General features: G+C 40.5%; 1 long non-coding RNA gene across 2 annotated transcripts; it reads left to right on the forward strand.

The window, feature by feature from the left end:
* Positions 1-10,891: 10,891 nt before the first annotated feature.
* LOC118163097 lies at positions 10,892-20,825 on the forward strand. 2 transcript variants are annotated; one of them, XR_004748849.1, is made up of 2 exons: positions 10,892-11,294; positions 20,546-20,825. It is a non-coding gene; the product is annotated as an uncharacterized LOC118163097 (long non-coding RNA). The 2 variants fall into 2 exon arrangements; XR_004748848.1 differs by lacking the exon at positions 10,892-11,294 and adding an exon at positions 18,296-18,718.
* The last annotated feature ends 988 nt before the right edge of the window (positions 20,826-21,813 follow it).

Below are 21,813 nucleotides of genomic sequence, written 5' to 3' on the forward strand. Positions count from 1 at the left end.
ATAATTTGTCAGAAATTGCTTAGATCAAGGCAAAATATTAAACTATCAGGTGGAAGTGTTGCAACACTAAGTCAGGGGTAATTAACATTCCACAGAGGCTGCTTAAAGAGAAGGTGTTTGACAAATTTTAAAATGAATGATAATTAAAGACAGTGGGACAAAAAACAAATGAAAGAAGAGAAAAAGAAGAGCCCCAGAAGATCGACGTCCATATTAACATGGAACAGATTCTACTATGATCAAATTCATAGGGTGAAATAATCGGTGTTGAGGATCTGACACCTACACTGTTTCCCATAGAACCCATAGCAATCAGAGCAGATTTCTCCATGAGGGCCTCTTCCAGTCCTGTTCCATCTGAATGGGATTTGGGAAACAATCTGAGGTTGCTGTACAACAGGAACCAAAGTTGGCACTAAGAGAAAAAGATGGGATTTGTTTCAAAAGTATAAATATGTTACAATATGAAATGGTAATGTACATGCACCATGTGAGATGTAGGCCTGCAATATGAAATGATCTTAAGGGGAGGTAACTTCTGTGTTTTATCTCAAGAGTCTGACACCAGCTTTATGAAGAAATTATAATAGAACAATTCTGCTCTATTTCAGAGATATCCAGCAACTATAAAGCTGTACTCTTTCTAAGTCTTTACTATAGAGAGAACTCACACCAGTGTATTTTAAAAATATCCCAGCGGATCTTCACTAATACTGAATCTATTACTGAGCACAGGCACTGATTTTGCTTAAAGCACACAATTGTCTAGGGAACTTGTAAATGAAAACATCAGATGTGGATAAAAAATGAAAGTTTTTATTTGGAAGCATCTTATTTTGGGTGTTCTTTGCCTACGCAAAACAAGGCAAGGTAGGGTAGGTGAGAAAGAGCTACACTATGCTCCAGTTAAAACATCTCTTAAAAAAAAAAAAAAAAAAAAAAAAAAAGTTTTCAAGTTTTTTTTTTTTTTTTTTTTTTTTTTGAACCTTCAGTGTTTAATGCTCACTGTGACCTCTAATGCTGGAATACAGCTGGGACATGAGAACCACAGTACTGCTGTCAGTAGTACATGAGCTGTTATGGAGAAGGGAACAGAGGTTGCTCAAACTCTGCCAACAAATATAGCACAAGGTTTCTTCTTGTGTGTGCCAGGATTTACTTCCCACAGCACAGAACCCTTGCAAGCAGATTAGGAAGGGACCTTGAGAGGTTATATAGTTCACACACCTCCCTTTCTTTCCCAACCCTAACTTGATGCTTTGTTGCTTTTTTTTCCACCTCAGCTGTGGAGAAGGTACCAGAGTATCCTGGGTTGCACAACCTTTGTCACAGTGAAACAGGCTGCAGCTCGGTGCTGAGTAAAGCTTGGCTCCCAGTTCTTCTGATGAAGGATCACTCCATTTTGGCTTCTAGTTCTTCTGATGAAGAATTCCATTTTGTATGTAACTAATGGGTCCATCTAATCTGCCATTTTCAGCAGGCAGCTGAAATAAATGCACAGACGAGGTCTCCAGACTAAGAACTTATTGGCCTTAAACATTTCCAGGGATGAGGCATCCACAGCTTCTCTGGGCAAACTGATCCAGTGCTTCACCACCCTCAGAGTGAATAATTTCTTCCTTATTTCTAAACCTGAGCTCTTTTAGTTTTAAACCATTAACCCTTGTCCTATCCCTACACTTCTGACAAATAGTCCCTCCCACAGTTTTCCTGTAGTCCCCCTTTAGGTACTGGCAGGCCACTGTAAGGTCTCCCCGGAGCTTTCTCTTCTTCTCTAGGCTGAACAATCCCAGCTCTATCACCCTGTCTTTGTAGGACAGGTGCTCCAGCCCCTTGATCATCTTCACAGGCCTCCTCTGGACTTGTTCTAATACTTCCATGTCTTTTGTGTGCTGGGGGGCCCAGATCTGAATGCAGTACTGCAGGTGGGGTCTCACGAGAGCAGAGTAGACAAGGGAGAATCACCTCTCTTGGCCTGCTGTACATAATTCTTTTGGTGTAACATAGGATACAGCTGGCTTTCTGGGCTGCAAGCACACATCACTGGCTTATGTCAAGCTTCCCATCAACCAACACCCCCAGGTCCTTATCAATAGGACTGCTTTCAATCCATTCTCTGCCCAGCCTGTGTTTGTGCTTGGGATGGCCCTGACTCAGGTGCAGGCCTTGAACTTGGCCTTGTTGAACATCATGAGGTTCAAACAGGCCCACCTCTCAAGCCTGTCCAGGTCCTTCTGCATGGCATCCCTTCCCTCCTGCTTGTTCACCTCAACACATAGCTTGGTGTCATCAGTAAACTTGCTGAGAGTGCACTCAATTTCACTGTCCATGTAACCAGCAAAGATGGTAAACAGTGCTGGACCCCATACTGATCCCTCAGGAACATCACTCGTTACCATCTGGACATTGAGCCATTGACCACAACTCTTGAGTGCAACCATCCAGCCAATTTCTTATCCACTGAGTGGTTCATCCATCACATCCATGTCTTGCCAATTTAGAGAGAAGGCTATCATGGGGGACATTGTCAAATGCTTTGCACAAAGACAAGTAGATGAGGTCAATGGTTCTTACCCTATCCAGCAATGCTGTAACCCTGTCATAGAAGGCCACCAGATTTGTCAGGCATGATCTGCCCTTAGTGAAGCCATGTTGGCTGTCACCAATCACCTCTTTATTTTCCATGTGCCTTAGCGTAGTTTCCAGGAGGATCTGCTCCATGATCTTGCCAGGCACAGAGGTGAGACTGACTGGCCTGTAGTTCCCTGGTTCCTCCTTTTTTTTTTTTTTTTTTTTCTGTTTTGAAAATAGAGGTTATGTTTCCCTTCTTCGAGTCAGTGGGAAGTCATTGGACTGCCATGACTTCTCAAATATGATCGAGAAAGTGTTAGCAACTTCATCTGCTAGTTTGCCAGGTCCTTCAGGACCCACGAATGTATCTCATCAGGTCCCATGGTACTGTGCATGCTCAAGTTCCTTAGATAGTCTTGAACCTGATCTTTTCCTACAGTGGTTGGTTCTTCATTCTGCCAGCCTCTGCCTTTGCCTTCTGGGGCCTGGACCATGTGGCTGGAGCTCTTGTTGGTGAAGACCGAGGCAAAATAGCCATTGAGCACCTCAGCATTCTCCATATCCCAGGTGACCAGGTCTCCTGTTTCCTTCTGGAGAGGGCCCACAATTTTCCTAGTCTTCCTTTTTTTCACCAATATATTTAAACATACCTTTCTTATTGCCCTTGATGTCCCTGGCCAAATTTAATTCTAAATTGGCTTTTGCTTTCCTAACCTGAAAAAAAAAATCATGTTTTCAGGCAGATCTACAAAGGCAGTCAGATGTCTAGAGAAAAAAGAAAGGTCCACCTAGACTGCTTATGCAGTTTTATATACTTGTTGCATCTCCATATTTAGTCCCCTAACTGCCTTCATACCACTAGCCCACTCTGGCAGTCTATGAGCTAATATCATTGATGTTTATTGACTGGAAGCCTTTGAATATTTTGTTTGTGTAGAGTTTATTTGAGCAATACAAATTCCTATCTGGCAGGCAGTTTGGAGTTTCTCTAAAGGGGCTTGTCTGTATTTGAGAGTTTTGCCACTTTAACTACAGTGGTTTAATTGAAACAGCAACAGAGAAAATACTCGAGGGAATGGGCAGTTATACTAGTAGCAAATTGTTTACATTGGCCTACCAAATTACAGAACTACATGAACTGTGCCAAAATAAAGCAGTTTTCTATCAATATATTAGTCTAAGCAAGGATTTAATGCATGTAGACTCACTGGCCTCAGGTCTTCTTTCTGATGTAGGCATGTTGGCACAATATAAATGCTATTAAATTTATCAAATTTAATCAGCCCTCCTCCTCAGCTCATCCAGACCTCCATGGTTTATAGGTCTCAACTCTCTGTTTATACCTGCTTGGGATAGATATCATTTTTAATAGATTCTTTTGGCTCCATGGGCTGAGAGCAATGCTATGAATTCACGGTGGTGTAAATGAAGGTATAGTGTGTCTCTTCCTTATCTCAGTTGCTTTGATGGTGTGGGGAAGATAAAGACCATGCTGTTGCTTTTGATGCTTCACGTGAGGAAAGCAAAGAATTAGCACTGCATTAGGCAAACCTTTCCCTGCGAATGGGTCTTTCAGTTGCTTTGATTTTATTTTGTTTGTTTTAGTGTGTTTTGACCCTAGACTAGTCAGATGTCTGGAATAGCTAGAAGATTTCAAAGAAAAAATGGAGAGCAGGGCAGACATTTTAAAAACAAGACCTTGGATTTCTGATGTGCAGTGAACGAGCCTCTCTCTGTGCTACCATCACTCCCTGAATACCTGAGGTCAGGATGGAGGTGTCTAGAAAATCAGATTACAAATACAGGGCAAGAGTTGATGCTGCCTGAGCAGCTTATTGGGCTGGGTGTAAAATGAGACTATGTTCAGCTTGCAGATGGTTTAGCAGCTCCTAGAAGAGTTGGCCAGGCCCTAGAAGATCTCTCTACAGGTATTAAATTCTCCCCATGCTCTCCCCAGAGAGCCAGATAGAGTGGAGCCAGGGCTCACAGCACTGGGAATTTCTCAGAGTCTATGTGTTGTTCTGCTCTGCCAGACGATATCTAAATCTGTTAAAAAGTCAGTCTCACCTTCTCCTTGATGCCTAGATCCTTTCTTCAAAAGAGCTGTTGGCTCCTAAACCACTTACTGTCTTCAGCAGTGCCCATCCATCACCTCCTGCTATGCTGAAGACTCCAAATTTGTTTACAAAATGTTCAAACAAAAAGGAATATGGGAGCTGGCCTGAAATCCCTTCTTTGTGTTCTTTGCCTGCAGACCTGTACTTCTCTCTTTGGATTGCAGAAAGTTTTACAGCTCCATTTCTCCTTCCCTCTCCTTCCCACCCCCTCCTCCCCCCTCACTCCACACACACACTTCCATTCATTCTTTATCTAACTCCTTGTTCTTTCCTTAGATAACTACAGTTCCATACCTAGAATCACAAGTTGGGGTTTTTCTTGCCTTTATCTTCTGTGCACCACACAAGTTCACCAAACAATAAATTCTCCTTAGCATAGCATAGGATGTTTTTTATTCCACCAGTTGTATTTGACCTGTAGAGCCTGTAGATGTGATTTCAGATTAATAAATAAATAAATAAATAAATAAACATTAAAAAAAAAAAAAAAAAGAAAAAGTAACTTGAATACGAATGAGGTTATTTGATAGGGAAGTCTGACAAACAACCATTGCCCAAATTGAATTGGATACTGAACTAAGATCAGACCAAGACTTCAATCAAATATCACCAGAAGGACTGGAATGGAATTGCATTTCACAATATAAGCAAAGGCAAAAGGTAGATCTACAAATTAGCAATATGTGAGTCTATTGTTTGATAATATTTATTAGGGGGTTAAGACTTACCAGTAACAGAGTGCCAGAAAGGTGTTTTGCTGCTAACAGTTTGGCCAGGGATGTAGCATCAGGTAGAGTTGTCAAATAAAACATATCAAGAGCTTCTTTCTGCAACTGCTAAGAATATTAACTTTCTTGGAGTACTTGTTTCTATTGTATTGCCACATGAAAGCTTTTGCTGCTATGAAATATTAAGGTCCCCCCTCTGTAGACTGCACAATTTACATCGCCTCTTTCTTGGTGTTGGCAGAGAGGAGCTCATCCTGCAGTCCTGACTCAGTGCAAATAGCTGTTGCTCATTGCTCTTTCCTTGGCCCTTACCTCAGTGACCAGTATGTATGAGGGCAGCACAGCATGATTAATTCTGCAGCCACCAAATTCTTCTTCTCTAATGTCCACAGTGACAAATCATTATCAGAGCAAGACACAGAGCCTGCCTTTTCAGCTGGGGTAGTTTTATGGCTGAGAGGAGATGGAGCTGTGTGGGTGGCCTGGACCCAGCTCTGTGTGCTGCTTGCTCTGTGGAGGAATCAGAGATGATGTCCTCTTGCTACTCCACTGGCAAGTAAAATATTCTGCAGACTTCAGAGAACCCTGTTGACATAGGGAGGCAAGAGCAGAGGATCTGTCCCTTTGCTGGGAGCTGCTCCTCATCTGAGTGTCAGCCCTATGTGGAGTTTGGAGCACAGCCAACCCCTCTGTAGCTTTGGGATTGAGCAGATGGAGAAAAAAAAAAAAAAAAAAAAAAAGCATTTTATCCTGCCACCCCAACTGTCTCCTGTGATCAGCTTCTGTCTAACTCTCCACTTAAATCCTTTTCCTCCTGCTCATGGCCCCACTTCCCATCCCAACCCCAGCCACTCACCTGTTGTCTTCCTCTCCTCTTTCGCCAGGGTGCCCAGCTCTGCCTGCTGGCCTGCTCCGCATCTCCACAGTGGCTGATGTCCTCAGCACTGAGTGGTGACTGACAGCCACTATTTGATATCCCTGTTGCCACATACCGCATTTCCATATTGTAAGGAAGCCTGCCAAAGTCCTGTTCCTCCTATAGCAAATTGAGAGCTATCACCAGCTGGTAACAACTTGCAGACACAACTTGCTGACTGGGAAATATTCCTGACAGCAGCAAGAAATCTCAGATTATCAATCCTTGATATCATGAAAACTTTAAATCAAATCCATTCCAGCATCTGGTTACTGATCAAAGGAAACCCCTACAAAAAGAAAGAGAGAGAGAGAAAGAAAGAGAAAGGAAAAGGGGGTGGGGAGGGGTGGGGAGGGGGGGAGGAGGAGGACTAGGGGGAAGAGGCTTAATTATTTCCTGATAGGTTTAATAACCTGGAATTAAGGAGAGCATTTATATTGAGTTAGAAAACTGATTCATGACCACCCATAAATTATGAATCAAAGATCCTTTTCAAAGCAAGCTACAGTGACTACCCAAATATTCCCACCAAGGCAGAGACAGTGTACCAGCATCCGCTTCACAGCCCTGAGCAAATGGAGGGTTCATCATGTTCCTGTTTAGCCCAGCAGAATAGACAAAAGCTCAAAGTTTGAGAATAATTTCCAAGCCTCTTTCTTTCTTTCTTTATATATATATATATATATATATATATATATCAGCTGGAACAGGAGAGGGCCAGGCTGGGTGTTAGGAAAAGTTTCTTCACCCAGATGTGATTGGGCACTGGGACAGGGTCTTCAAGGCAATGGTCATGGCACTGAGCCTGGTGGAGTTCAAGAAGTATTTGTACAACGCTCTCAGATACATGGTCTGATTTTGGGGTGATCCTGTGTGCAGCCAGGTGTTGGACTCGATTCTTGTGGGACCCTTCCAACTCAGGATGTTCTATCATTCTATGGTTTGAAGTGGATTGTGAAGTTCCTGCTGTGCCTAAGGAAGGTAAGACAGAGTATGGAGACTCTTGACTCCAGGAAATCAGACTTTGGCTTATCCATGTTGCCTAGTCTTGCCACTCTTCCAGCTCCACCTCCACAACGGCATCCCCCAACCCCTGTCATCACCCCATCACTTGCCCTGTAAGTAGAACTTGAGAATAAAGATTTTTTCATGGAGAAGAGACACCTTTGGGGACACCTTACAACAGCCTGCCAGGACCAACAAAGAGATGATTAAGAAGATGGAGCCAGGCTTTATGACAGTGGTACATGGCTAGAGCAGAGGTTAAGATTAGAAACCTCCTGAGATTCCTTCCAACTGGAATTAATCTACTCATCCTGTGAAAACATATAAGATTTCTTAAATAACCTTTCCAAAACATCGGTGATCCAATGCTCAGATCTTTCCTGAAGTCACTTCATAACAGACCACACTTTCCTGTTGACCAGACTTTCAGCCTTGGTATCTTGTCTAGATCACTTCAATTTCTCACTCTTTTGCTAAGTCCTTTTCTTTTTCAACAAAATTCTCATCAAACTTTTTCTAAATGAATACAATACAGTTCTTGAAAGGTGGGAACTTGGATGGGTTGTGTTAAAGCAGGTTAATAAAGTATTATCTATTCACAACAGTTAAGTAGTGTCTTACTCTGTAAAATACTGTAGTGTTTTGTAAAACAAAATATTGCACTTTGCTGGTGGCATGATGATACTTAGGAGATATCTGGGAAGGTATATAAAACAATAATATGTGATGTACTCAGTGTCTGCTGAGGCCAAAAGCACTTAAAACAGCCAAGATATTTCACTTCTGAAAGTTACAAGTGTTCATCAGATTTAGAGCTTAGTGATATGGTTTAGTGGAGGACTTGTTAGTGTTAGGTCAGAGGTTGGACTAGGTGATCTTGGAGGTCTCTTCCAACCTAGATGATTCTGTGATTCTGTGTTATATAGGCTCACATAGCATCCATAGAAATTAATGGGAAGCCACTTTACTGACTCCCATAGGGTTTTGATTATGTCTTTAGTCCTAGCAACAGGTATGATTTTGGCAGCATTTGCATTATAGTTTATGCTTTAAACAGATGTGGGATGGTGAGAAATGCATCCCTCCAGTGTAGGACTATATGCAGGATGTTTGAGAGGACTATATCCCACCTTGTGAGGGTGACGTTGCCTGATCTGCTGAGCAATGGCACGCAGCAATGACTGGCAATGACTGGCAGATCCAGCACTTTTCACCTGCATTCAAGCAATGTTCAAAGTGGGGGCTTAGTTTCAGCATTCAGCATGAAGCAAATCTGGATGCATGTGCCCATCTCAAGTGAACCAAATACAATACATGTAGACTAACAACTATGGCAGAAAAACTAGGAACTTTCCATGGGCTCATGGAATAAGATGTGTATTATATAGATCCATGTTATATAGTTCCAAAGGGATCTTTGGAGGTCTCTAGTTCCACCCACCATTCATGGCAGGCCCAGCTGGAGCAAGGCCATGCCCAGACATGTTTCAGATACCTTGATGGATGGAGGTGGATGGATCTGGTCCCTGCTCCAGATTTGACCACCCTTGCGGTGAAATTTTGTTTCCTTAATATCTTATTGAAATTTCTTACGTTGTAATTTGTTGTCTGTTATCCCATCCTTGCACATCTTTGAGAAGAGAATGATTTTACCTGCTCTATATCCTCTTACTAGACTGATTTCCATTAAGCCACCTCTTCTCCAACCTGAATAAACCCAGCTTTCACAGTCCTTGTACACTGTGAGCTCCAGCTCCCTGACTGTCTTGGTGTCCTCTTCAGGCTGTCAGTACCTTTTCCTGACCATAACACGTTAAGGAAATTGAAAATGTTGCCTTTCTCCTATCTGCTACTTCCTTTCCCACACATGTTAAAAAAATATATTGAAGCCTGTTAAGGAATGAATGTCATTATTATTATTATTATTATTATTATCATTATCATTATTATCATTATTATTATTATTATGAGTAGAACTGGTTAAGTTAGGGCAAAAAGAAAGCTAAAATGCTTTCAGTAGTTCCCTGATGATCCTGATTAATGCAGAGATCAGGTTATTCTCAGCCTTTGGAACAAACCAAGTCCATCAGAGTTCAAGCTTCCAAAAGAGTTCAAATTTTCAAATTTCTTCCTACCCACCTCCCAGATTAAATGTGCTGTGTCAGAGGCAGACTTTAGTGAGATGCTTTGCTCCCTCCATGACTGTTATACTTGGACCTGAAAGGTTGCTGGCTGAATATTGGATATCTTCAGAAATCATCCAATTCCAAAGAAAGCAGCCAAACTACAAACCCTTGTGCATTCTCATTGTCCAAACACCATATAATTTTGTAGGGTTTTGAATCAGGTTCATGGCTGCTTACAGTTGCCAGCTCTTTGTTGTTTGTTATTGCTTTGCTTTGCTTTGCTTCCCTGCAAAGCCATGGGAGTCACAAGTAGCCTGGAACAAATGGCTGGGCAAGTGTGAGGAAAATCTGAGACACAGACTGATTCCCAGGTCTGTCAGGTAGTAAAGGAGGGGGGAAGAGGAGATAAAAGCATCTGTGTCACATGAATCCCTTGTTCAAATCTCTCTGAGTAGACTAGCATTGCTCACCATTAATGAAAGAGCTTGTAGTTTCACAGTGATGAGAGGAAGCCTGTGAATTTTAGAGTATTTCAAAAAAAAAAAAAATCACCTTAATTTTTAAGTTATTACTTTACTTACTGTATAATTTCTGAACATTTCTAGTTTGGTCAAAAACCCTAGTGAATTGTTGATGTTTTCAATAGGATGGATTATTATTTAGTCATAAGTGGTGGAAGTGACCATTGTTTTTTTTTTTTTTTCTTTTTTTTTTTTTTTCCCCAACAACAAATCCAAATCAAAAAAAGCCTAAGAAAAAAAAAAAAAAACACAAACAAACAAACAAAAAACCACAAATCCATTACATTCGATTTTCATGTTAGATTTTGTCATGAAACAGTTGAGCACAGTCCCACCTGAGTCCCCAGTTATGACCTTACACAGAGCTTAAATAGCATTATCTTTATGCTGGCTACCTTGTTTAACCTAACACTCATTTGTAGCATTTTTGTGCAGTAAGGCTGCCTTTTTCGCAGCCCTTTTTGAAACTCGTGCATAGTGCTGCCTGAAAATAAGTGTGTTACAACTATGAGGAAGGTTCAAGAAACGCAGGCATGAAAAAATGCAGAGGTTTCTGAAGTTGAGGTTCACTGATTGCTTTCAGGCTGGAGTAACCTCATGTCTGGGGATATGCTAAGTTCTGTCTCCTTGAATAGGTGTCTTGGCCCATGGAATATCAGGTGCTTCCTGATATTCCCTCTCACTCCTGCAGATATTCCAGTGGAGATCCCCTTGTGATTATCCTCAACTCCTTAATTAATTATTAATTAATTATTTAACTAATCCTTGATCATTATGAAGTTATTAAGGAGTACTATAGTCAAACAAGGCTGAGAGACCGCTCATATGAGCGCTTCAGCAATTCAGCCTGCCCTGATGGAGAGTGCAATGACCACAGGTCCATTTCTTCAAGGAAGGCAGCGAAGAAGTTGTATGTGTAAATCAGACAGATTAAACAAATTGCAGTTTCTGCTCTTTGACTATCTTGGTTGCTAGAGTATGGCTCAACAGCAATGGCAGACTGAATGATTGCTCCTTCTCCTGAGCTCAGAAGGAACTGTGCTTAGGTTATTTATCTGCTGCAGGATCCGAAAGAGAGGAGGGGCTATTGGCTATGTGCCTGAATTTCCCCATGGAAAAGTTTCAATTAAACAATAATCTTACCTCTTACCTGCCTTCAGATGACACAAGCATAGTGGAAAAACCTGCATACAACATATTCTCAGTCCTAACATTTCTTGATCAAGGAAGACTGCTAATGACTGAGGCCTGGACAATGAGTCAAAACACTTGTCTGCATAAGGTACTGGACAAACTCAGGTAACAAATAAGTAAGTAAAAAACAGGGCTTTTTCTCAAGTATTAGGAGAAAAAAAAAAAAAAAAAAAAGGAAAAAAAAAAAAAAAAAAAAAAGAGAGAGAGCTAAATTTGCCAGGTAGCTCATTTACAGTGAACAATTTGATTAGCTCCCCATCTGGTTTTCCTGGCTTATTTTCAGGATAAGACAGCTGGCTTGTCTTGAAAGGGTGTTTTAATGCAGTGTTCTGTATTAATATTGTGTTTCTTTTAGGTGTTGTACATTAATACTTCAAACATACATTGCTGGCAGGCAGTATGAACAGGGCCTATTTTTAATGCAGAAGATCACATTTCCAAGTATTTTTTTAAAAGCCTGAATTACCACAGTTTCTGTTGGGGAAAGAAATAAATAAAAAAAAAAAGGGGGGGGGGGGGCCCGAAATAAATAAACAAAAACACCTGGTAGCCTTCATTGTTGGCATAGAATATATACTATTTCTATGTCAATGTCATTGGCAAGTCATGCAAAAGCACTTAAATTGATGGTTATTTTTTCATAATTTATTCAGTTAAATTGCAACAAATATCAGCTTTTTAATAAATATTTCAACAGCAAAGGTACCTGAAAAAAGCCAGAACAAGCAGTACTTTAAATGCTTATAGACTGGTGGAAACAGAATGTGGAATAAATGAACTTGTAGTCCATGCTCTTTGCATCATTTAAAGAGATTTGAAGAGGCTACTTTAAAAATAATAAAATGTTATAGAATGGAAACATATATAGTTTTGTTTGCCAATTTTGTTCTGAGAAAACAATGGCATACTTGTAGCAAAAGATTCTCAGGGTTGCTTTCATCAAAGGAAAGCATCCATTGGCAAAATATATGGAACCAGCTATGACCAGAAGAGTAAGTCAGAAATTACCTACAAAGGAGACTTAAGTAAAGATGGTGACAGTCAGAAGGATTTATAATTGATAGTGAGATGGTAGAGTACGAATCTGGGAAGGTCTGGAACTTTTTGCCCACTAACATATTAGGTAAATGTGTCCTCAGTATTTATGGTTAAAAATTGCTAGGTATTGTTGTGCTTTAAGGAACAATAAGTGTCTGAGGGGCAATAACAAAGCTTGGAAGGCGAATGAGACCAAGTGCTCCAGAAACACACCTCAAAGTATAGGACAGCAGTTCAAGGAGTATATGTAGATCAGACATGAAGTCCAGAGAGGCCAGAAGCTTCAAATTTTGCCTGAACACAGAAAATACATGGCAGACATAGGAGAAAATGCCATGAGATTCATCCAGTATGGTGCCAGTAATGTAGTCTGAGGTCAGTGGCAAAGAGCAGGGGCAAAATATTTATCCAGGCAGTCTCAAGCAGTTCAAATACATTGCTGATAGACAGCATTAATAAACCATTGTTTGGCTTAGTGCCATGAATTTCACTTTGTTGGAGGTTGGAGTTGAATAACTCCTCCAAAATAGGCTGATGGATTCACAAGTGTTTCCTTGTAGGTAAACTACTTAGCTGAAAGGGAATAGAAAGAGTAGGACAGAATATACCAGAGATGGACTGGACCATCAAAATCTGGTTGGGTACCAACCTTCAGGGTGTTCAAAACCAGATGACTGGCTTCTTCAATATAAGGGATGGTGATACTTGTAACACTTCTATATGCTGTTCTTGACAAACACAGATTCTCCAAAGTGTAATATGAATGACAGTAATTCAGTTAAATCATCACTTCAGATAACAGTTATTACCTACTGGTGACATTCTGTTTAACCCATGTTTAGAATACAGAAATATAATACATTTGTCTGTTGACATCTATTTTTGAGTCACCAGAGCTTTGTATGAACTCTTGCTCTATGGCATCAGAAATTTTGCCATTGGCTTCTCAGGGCTGGAACATTATCTTGTAGGGCTGCCTGGATGTGGCCCTGGGCACCCTGCTCTGGGTGTCCCTGCTGGAGCTGGGGTGGGACCAGATGGATGCCAGAGGGCCCTTCTAACTTCAGCCATCCTGGGATTCTGTGAAAAATGAAAATCATAAATAGTAACCATTGTTGACTTGGAACATTCCATGTCTTGGTTTCTTTGCCTTCTTTTGCTGGTGATTTTATTTTTAATTTTTACTATTATTATTTTTTTCTTAAAAGAAAAAGAGGACAAGTGGCTTTGTTTTGGTTAATTTTCCCTCTGTGAATCCACAATACAAATCTGTCCTCTCAAACTATTAAAAAATCCAAGTAACTATTTTTTTGACATCTGTGGAAGGCTCTGTTATTTTTTCACCTCAATTACATGGTTGTATAGCATGATAGCTGAAAGAATTTTGGTACTAGCCATGTACAGAGAAATAAAGTGGGCACTGCTTCTGTGGGACACTTGTGACCAAGGTCCACACTGCAATGTTTTTTTCCCCATAATGCATCTTTCTGTGTGTTTGTGTGCATGCATAGAGATTGAAAAATGCAAAAATTGAGAGTTTGTTCTGGCTCCAGTAATGAGAGAGCTCATCTTTATAAATGCTGATGCTGATACTCAAGTGTTTCTTTGTCTCGTGTCAATGACATTTGTTCTTAAACTAATAAACCGTTTCTTTAGAATTTTAGTGCTTAAATCTTGTAATAAATTTTTCAGTCCTGTTTACTTTTCAGAATGTCATTACAGACATCTGAATACTTTAGTACACTTCTTTTCATAATGTCCTGCACATTGAGAAGAGTTCTGTAGAGAAAATGCCTTCCATTTAGACAAGCTCCTGATGATGGGTTTCTGATTGTGGTTTCTGAGGTGATGTGAGTTCCAGTGTAATCCTCTCTGTCAGTTGTGTACACAAAAATAATTACCTCAATTTTGGTTCTGTACTAATGAGACATATGCTGACAGGACAGACAGACTACTTGTTTCTATAAAATCCCTGAAATAAACATTAATCTTCCCTAAAATAGCAACCATAGGGTTAAATATTTTTAAAACCTCAAATTCAAATTTAATAGTAGTTTACAACTTCCTTTGCTCACAGATTGTTGTTGTTGTTTTTGTTTTACATTTTTATATATACCCCACAGAATTTCCTGGAACCCCTGACCTACATCTTGGATGCCTCAATTCTATTCTTCTGGCTCTTGCCATAAAAATCTGCAGAGTCTGTGCATAACATTTGAAAGTAATTTTATTTGCTATGGGCAACTGGAGGCAAAATTTTTAGTGTAAGCTAAGCAGCCTTTGTAATTTCTCATACCTATTGAACCAGTTTCTAATTTTCATGTATCTTAAAGTTTAGCACAGAATTACAGAATTGTCTTGTCCTTTTAAAGGGCAAAGAAGAGTTAAGAGAGAAGAGACAGAGTTAAGAAAGAAAGAATTCCATAGAATAGGTAGGACCATTGCAGGGTCTGATCTGTAACGGTAACATTGTATAGTGTTAGTCCATCTTACTCTTCAGTTTTGCTGAAGACCTTCCATTGAAGCCATGAGGTGGTAGCTTTGCTAGGAGTCTTGCAATAATTAAATAAAATAAACAAAAATGAGAATTCTTGGGTTTCTATTCTGCTGAAGCATATTTTCAATGTATTATTTGGTTTCCAAACCATATCCAAGGAGAAAAAATGCCAGAACAATAAAACATTCTTCCTTGTTTGCAGAAAAAATAGCCTCTCGTGGCAAAATATGGGATGCAGTGGAAGTCTATTTGCAACATGTAACAAAAGTCTGTTGAGAAAAAAAGGAAAAAAATGAAATAAAAAAAGAAATTTGTCTGAACAGAGGAACACTACTATAGCAGGGCAAGTTGGTGAGAAGGAGATACCAAAACATTGTTTTGATACTACTAATACTCAAGCCATTAGGAAGAGTTGTGAACTTCTATTTCATATAAGTAAATTTCTATGTACATAAATATTCCTCAAGGCAGCGAAAGTATGGAAGTCCTCTAAATACAATGAAAAGAAAGTAAGTGGAAAGAAAACCTCCCTGCATCATACTATTCTTTTCCCATTCTTCAGTTTCATCTGGCTGACATTTAATACTGTTTATTATTAACAGAGCCTCTTTGCTGCAGCTTTCCCAGTTTTAAGTCATGAGAGGGCATAATGCAGAGCATACACATTTGTCATTAGACCATAACAGTAGAAATCCAATTAAAAATATAACATCTGATCAGAGTCAGAAACAGAAATGTTCTGCTGTCCCACAAAAAGCCTTGCAAGAGTTTGGCTGCAAGACACTGTCCAGGCTGCAGCCAAATGGTGGAGACCATAACAGCTCCAGCATGTCCCTATATGCAGATTAGCTGGAATGCAGGAGAAACTGATTTTAAGTCTTATAACTAATGCCAAGCAAAAACTGTCCTGTACACATTTTAACTCCAAGATCATAGTGAACAGCATCTGTAGAAATTCAGAAATAATCCTTGTAAGAATGAAAGAGTTACTATACTGTTTTAGACTTCTGGTCCAGCCAGGTAAGTACCCTAGCTCCAAAAGTGAACAGTCAAGGCTGATAGGGATAGAGCATAAACCATAATCCATAAACTATCTTCCCTGGAGATATTCAAGACCTGTCTGAATGCCTACTTGGGCAACTTTCTCTCGGGAACCTGCTTTGGCAGGTGAGTTGGACCCAATGATCACTGAAGGTCCCTTCCAACCCCTTCAATTCTGTGATTCTGTGATTATACATACCACAGGTTAATACCAGTTTCCAGCCTTTATATTTCAATTTTCTGAGCACAGATATGACTGATACACAGATACTATTTATCACATTTTACAGTTATAGTCCCTGGATATTACTGAGCATGTTGCTGTTGTCTCTTTTAATCAAGAGTCAGAAACATGGAGGGACAATGAAGCTAAATTACTCAAAACACATATAGGGTGTTTACTGTTAGAAGCACGATTGGAACTCAGGAGATGGCTAATCCATCCTAGTCCTCCTTGAGAAGCTGTAGAAAACTGTGGTACTGACAACATCAGGAGTCTAGACAAATTGTATAGGGTTCAGTGAATATTTTTCTAACGTCCTTAAGTATGGTTTTTGTTGTTGTTGTTGTCATCACTTTTGTTTGTTTGTTTGTTTTTTTCCTTCTATAGATTTTTAGTCCATTTTGGTAGAACAGGACATTCTCCCATGTGTTATAGTACTTTTTTTATTTGGCTTGTTGATTTGTAGGTCTGAAAAAAAAAAAAACAACAAACAAACAAACAAACAAAAAAAAAAAAAACATGAACATATTTTCACAACTGATGGTGAAGACACCCAAAGATTTCATGTTATGAAACCATCCAATGCTAAGGAAAGACCATCTAAAGCATAAGACAATGGGAAAAAATCATTTATAAAAGACCTCACAAGAACTGGTCATTTCTAGTCACAAAAATTAAAATGAAATATTGTCAGCAAGTGTTATTCTGTCAAAGTATAATATTTTCTTAAAGTTATTGAATTCCAACAAATTTGATGTCTAGAAGAAGATTTCTAAACACTTGTTAGATGTATGCTGAAAGAAATCCAAATTTCATTTTTTTTAAAAATATTTTCAATCCTAAACCAGTCATAGAAATATAATTCTTTCTCACAGAACAAACCAGAGGCTTAGTTATCCTTCCAATCAAGAAGAGCAACAAGTTTTTTAACCCTGAAAGCTGGTACCAAAGAGAATTGTCCCTCTCAGCTCTCTATAGCAGTATTATTCCCTGCATGGTTACTCTTTGACCTGCTGTCAAATGCAAAATCAAACACCTGTGGCAGATACATAAGGCTATGTGTGCCACTGTTGATCCATCTGCAATATATTACAACCTAATTTATTACTAAGGGTGGTTTTCAAAGGGGATTCATTAGACAGAGTCCACTGCATAGTTAAGAAACTGTTTTTCTTCCCACCATTCTAATTTTCTCTTCTTCTCAGGTTTCTGCTTCTTTTCATGCTATGGTGGGGATATTAAGTGCTGGTGAGACAATATTTGGTCCAAAACCAGTCAGTCTGTTCTGGGCAATTAATATGGGTGGTGAGCGTTAGCTGACCCAAATTTTGTGGGTTGGATAAACCATAAGAAGTGGTTAATTATCTTCTACAGCCCCTATCTGTTTAATGAGGAGTGGAATTTCTCATTTATACAGAATAAATCTGTGAGTTCTGGCATTGTCCTAAAAGAAACAAAGAAATAATTGTCTCCTAAAGGAAGAAGATTTTTCACATGGCTGTCTGTGGGTTATATGATGACTTGGTGTAGGAGGCTTAACTATGGTTTCATAATTGTTGATAATACTTAGTATTAGAACCAGATTACTGCATCATAGGATTACAATCATGGAAACAAATACCTTGCTAAGTTCAGCTCCAGGTTTTCCCTTGGGATTTCTTTCATCTCCTTTTTAGACAACAGGTATAAAATCAGCTACAGCTTTCCATGACAGCAGATTTTAGCTTTGTGGTTTCATTGTCACATGCAATATATTAAGCTGCATAAAGAATTTCCAGAGAATTACACTTGTTTCTCCTAAATCTCTCCCTCTGCCCAAAGTAAAGCCATCTCACCTGGTCTGCCCTGTCTGCAGAAATTAAACAATAGACGTGTGTTTTTACCTAGACTGGAATTGTTGAAAATTTCCTTCCTGAACTTTATCTAAGTTGAGTCACACATTCAGCATTCACTGTTGTACTATAAAATGTAGACCACTTCTGCTTTTCTCTGGAGAAAACCACAAATGCTGCCCCTTCCTACCACAGATTAGCAGTTTATGGAGAAATCAAACGGCTAAATTATAAAGTTGAGGGTACTTAGAGCCTGTTGTGACATGGTTTTTGAATACTTTCCTTTCCCTTTCTTTCTGCCACATTGGGCACTGATACACTAAATAAAAATTTCTGTCACTTAAAGTACAATCAAAAAGCCCATGCTGCTTAGTCACAAGTTGTCACTTGAGGTTTTGATGACGAACATTTTTGACATCTGGTAACAAGTTGCAGCTCCTGTCTGAAGAAGTCCCTCTGAGGTTAAAGGCTAATGATAATCAAAAACGAGGCTGTCTGGTTTATTGTAAAACTGTTTAGTTTAGATCAAACTCTCTGATATTAGTGAAACTGCCTCATCTGGGAAAGGAAATGACTTAAAAGTGATGTAGCGGTTCTTAAAGGGAATCAGACAGGGGGAGACGCATGGAACTTGGCTGTCTTGCATGCTGAATTTAATTGGTATTACTATTAACTCATCAGATGGTGAAAGGCAGAACAGTATTTCACAACAGCTTTTATTATGCACTTTGCTAAAAATGAGGAAATAAAGTGGGTGTGCAGAAAGCAATGATGTAAACAGAGGAATTTTCACTCTATCATATCACTCATCACTTTCTCTGACAGCAGAGCTTCCCTGACTTATTCATGCACTGGGGAAACCAGGGCAGACGCGGATGAGCTGTGATCCCCCACCCTGCCTATGACACGGTGAGCGTCTCCCTCCTGCTGCCGTCTGGGAGAGGGCTTTTTCCGATGAAGGCTGCCCTGCATCGAGGGGATGACTGATTCCTTCAGACGCAAAACTTTTCGTTCAGGTTCTTCGTGTTAAGAAGGACACTCCCTAAGCGCCCTCACTGCGTGCTCCTTCTGCAGCCAGATGTGTGTCCTCATGTAGTTGCAAGGCAATGTCCCCACCACTGAACCCTGCTGGTAGACCAGTGCAATCTGCTGGCTGATGTGCAGTTTGCAGGCAGCCCCCGTCAGGAGGGCTGGGCAGCAGAAGAGAGGCAGTAGTGTGAAGTGTCTTCAGGACCTGCTGGAAGGCAATGCTCCTCCCTGCTGCTGCTGAGCACCCTGCCCACCCTGCCACCCTGCGTGGCCTCACCTACTTGGTGAGTAAAGAGTCTTGAATAATGGAAGATGTACCTGAGGCTTGGACATAGGGTAAGAAAGCTCTGTTGTCCTGACCTTCAAAATTTATGATATATTTTGATAATCCCTTAACAGAAAGGTGGACATAATGTAAGGCTTTCCAGACAAAAACCCTTTCTAGGATAACTTTTTGTCCTGGATTTGGCTCGGATAGAGGTAATTTTATTCATACAGGCTCATATGATGTTAAGGTTTAGATTTTTGATGAAAATAGTGGTGCCAGCATGCCGCTGTTTCAGTTGTTGCAGGGCAGTGCCCACCCAGAGCCAAGGACTTCCCAGCTCCTCATGCTGCCCTGCCAGAGAGGGGCTGGGAGTGCCCCAGGAGCTGGAGGGGACACAGCCAGGACAGGTGGCCCCAAATGACCAAAGGGACATCCCACACCACGGGGATGCTCAGCAATGGCAGCTGGGGGAAAGAAGGAGGCAGCGGGGCACTGGGAGCAATGGTGTTTGTCTTCCCAAGGCACCACTACATGAGCCCTGCTGTCCCGAGGGTGGCTGGCACCTGCCTGCTGTTGGGACGGGGCGAAGGCATTCCTTGCTGTGCTTTGCTTTGCCTGGTGCCTCTTGCTTTTTCTTTGCCTGGTAAACTGTCCTTAACTAATGAGGTTTCTCTTTTATCTTTCCAATTCTCTCCCCCATCCCATTGTGGGGGTGCTTAGCTGCCTGCCAGGGTTAAATGGTGATTTTTTTCTCAGAAAACAAAAAACAAACAAACAAAAAAAGACATTTTTGACTGAATTGCATAAACATACATACCCGGTACTTTTTTAGGCTTCTCAGGGTTTCTTTCCTAGCCAGGCGATAGTCTGTGAGGGTGCAAGTTTCCCATGGATCCTGTCCCATCTACCTCCTGCAGATGTCTTGATAAGCAAGGCACCTAGGATAGCATTTGGTGTGTGTTTAGGTGAATGAATTCCTCCACACTGGATTCAAAACTGTCTAAACACCTGTTTTGAAGTAAAAGCATGGAAAACTTCTACTTTCTTGGAAGACCAAGGCATTGCAGACGTGCAAGTACAGGAAGGTTACTGATGATTACAGTTTTATTCATATTGTTTCTCCTTCAGTTCTAGTCACGGCTTAGTTCAGCCCCATCCTCCTGGCAATCATATCACACTCTGAACAGTAAAACTACTGGTATGTTTATATGGTTAGAGAGCCAAAACCCCATGCACCAATGAAAGTCCTGTTGTGCTATGAGTTCATCAGTCACACAGTGATAGATAGTGTCAACTTCTTTACAATCTTTCATGGGACAGAGATGAGCCAAGGATGAAGGCTTATCAGCAGAAATATTTAGATATCAGTCCCATTGAAGCCAGTAGGGAACTAATGTTTCAGTACTTTTGTGATTTGTGTCTCCTGTTTTTAATTACAGATCTCACTCAACTATGAGCTGTAGACCTACTGCAGGCATCTGAATTTTAACTGCATTAAACCAGTCTGGACCAGCTGCATGATGAAGCGGAGTTTTGCTTGGAACCAGAGCCGATGATGCTGTTATCCACCCATCACAGCTTACCAGGACTTCTGGACAGTAAGAGTGTTGTCTCCCTAGTGCCTGCCCATCCATGGTAGAATTCAATGCCAACCACCCATAGGAAAGTAGTAAGCACTGACAGGATATGGATGGCCAAAAAAACAAACAAGCAAAAAAAACCCAGCAACTTATTAGGAAGCAAGTACTGATAGACATCAAATTGTAATTCGGAATAAATAATAAATCCTTTCTCAAGAGAGACACTTGCTGTAAGTAGCTGGGGGGACTCTCTGGCTATGTACTACAAGCATCTCCTGCTTCAGCTGCTCTTTTCTTTCTTCAAGAAGCATGACATATAAAATGAGGTGTTAGACATTACTGACATAAATCAAGAACAATATGTAAATTGCTTTAAATCTGAATTGATGGCCAGAGAGAGATCTGCAGAAACTCCCTCTCCTCAGCACAGACAGCTGACACATGCCACAGGACAAACAGGATATCTGCCACAGGAGACCTGGAGTTCACCCCTGTATATTCTGGATATGTTAACATCAAGTCAGGCATTAGGGATCACAGGTCTTTGCAAGCTCCTGGGCAGCCTTCTCATCTTTGCTGCACACTGAGCTGGCCTCTCACCAGCAGCGTCCACTCCCTAGCAGTGGCACATATGGGTAGTTATTTGAGTCCAGCTTGTGTAGCATGTTGCAATTCATTGTGAACATATCTACCCACAGGTAGAAAATTATGTGTGTTCTCTATGACTTCTGTGTGCTTCTGAAGAGCAATTGTATGTCACACAATCTGTTCTGGCAGAAGAACCCACACTAACTATTCTTTGAATGCTGCAAAGAAACCATAAACTTCTGATGCTGGAAATCCCATGCTCTTTCTGGCTTCAATGGTTAGCAGTTATTCCGGGTTTTGCTGTTGTATTTCTGTTAGGAAGGGAAGCAGATAGAGTCATGCAGAGTCTTTGTGCAATCCTATTTATTTGTGAGAAATGTTTGCCAGGTCTCCTTGCTCCACAAAAAAATAAGAGCAAGTAGGAGGTGGTTTCCTTGCTGGGAAATCCAAATGTGCCAGATGTTTGATTTTTTCCAATTTTAGTATTTTGCTTCTCTGGATTTTTCCTGGCCTTCTCTCTCACACCTCTATGCTCCCAC

Source organism: Oxyura jamaicensis, chromosome 2 (genome assembly GCF_011077185.1).
Source record: "Oxyura jamaicensis isolate SHBP4307 breed ruddy duck chromosome 2, BPBGC_Ojam_1.0, whole genome shotgun sequence".
In the NCBI taxonomy this organism is placed as follows: Eukaryota; Metazoa; Chordata; class Aves; order Anseriformes; family Anatidae; genus Oxyura; species Oxyura jamaicensis.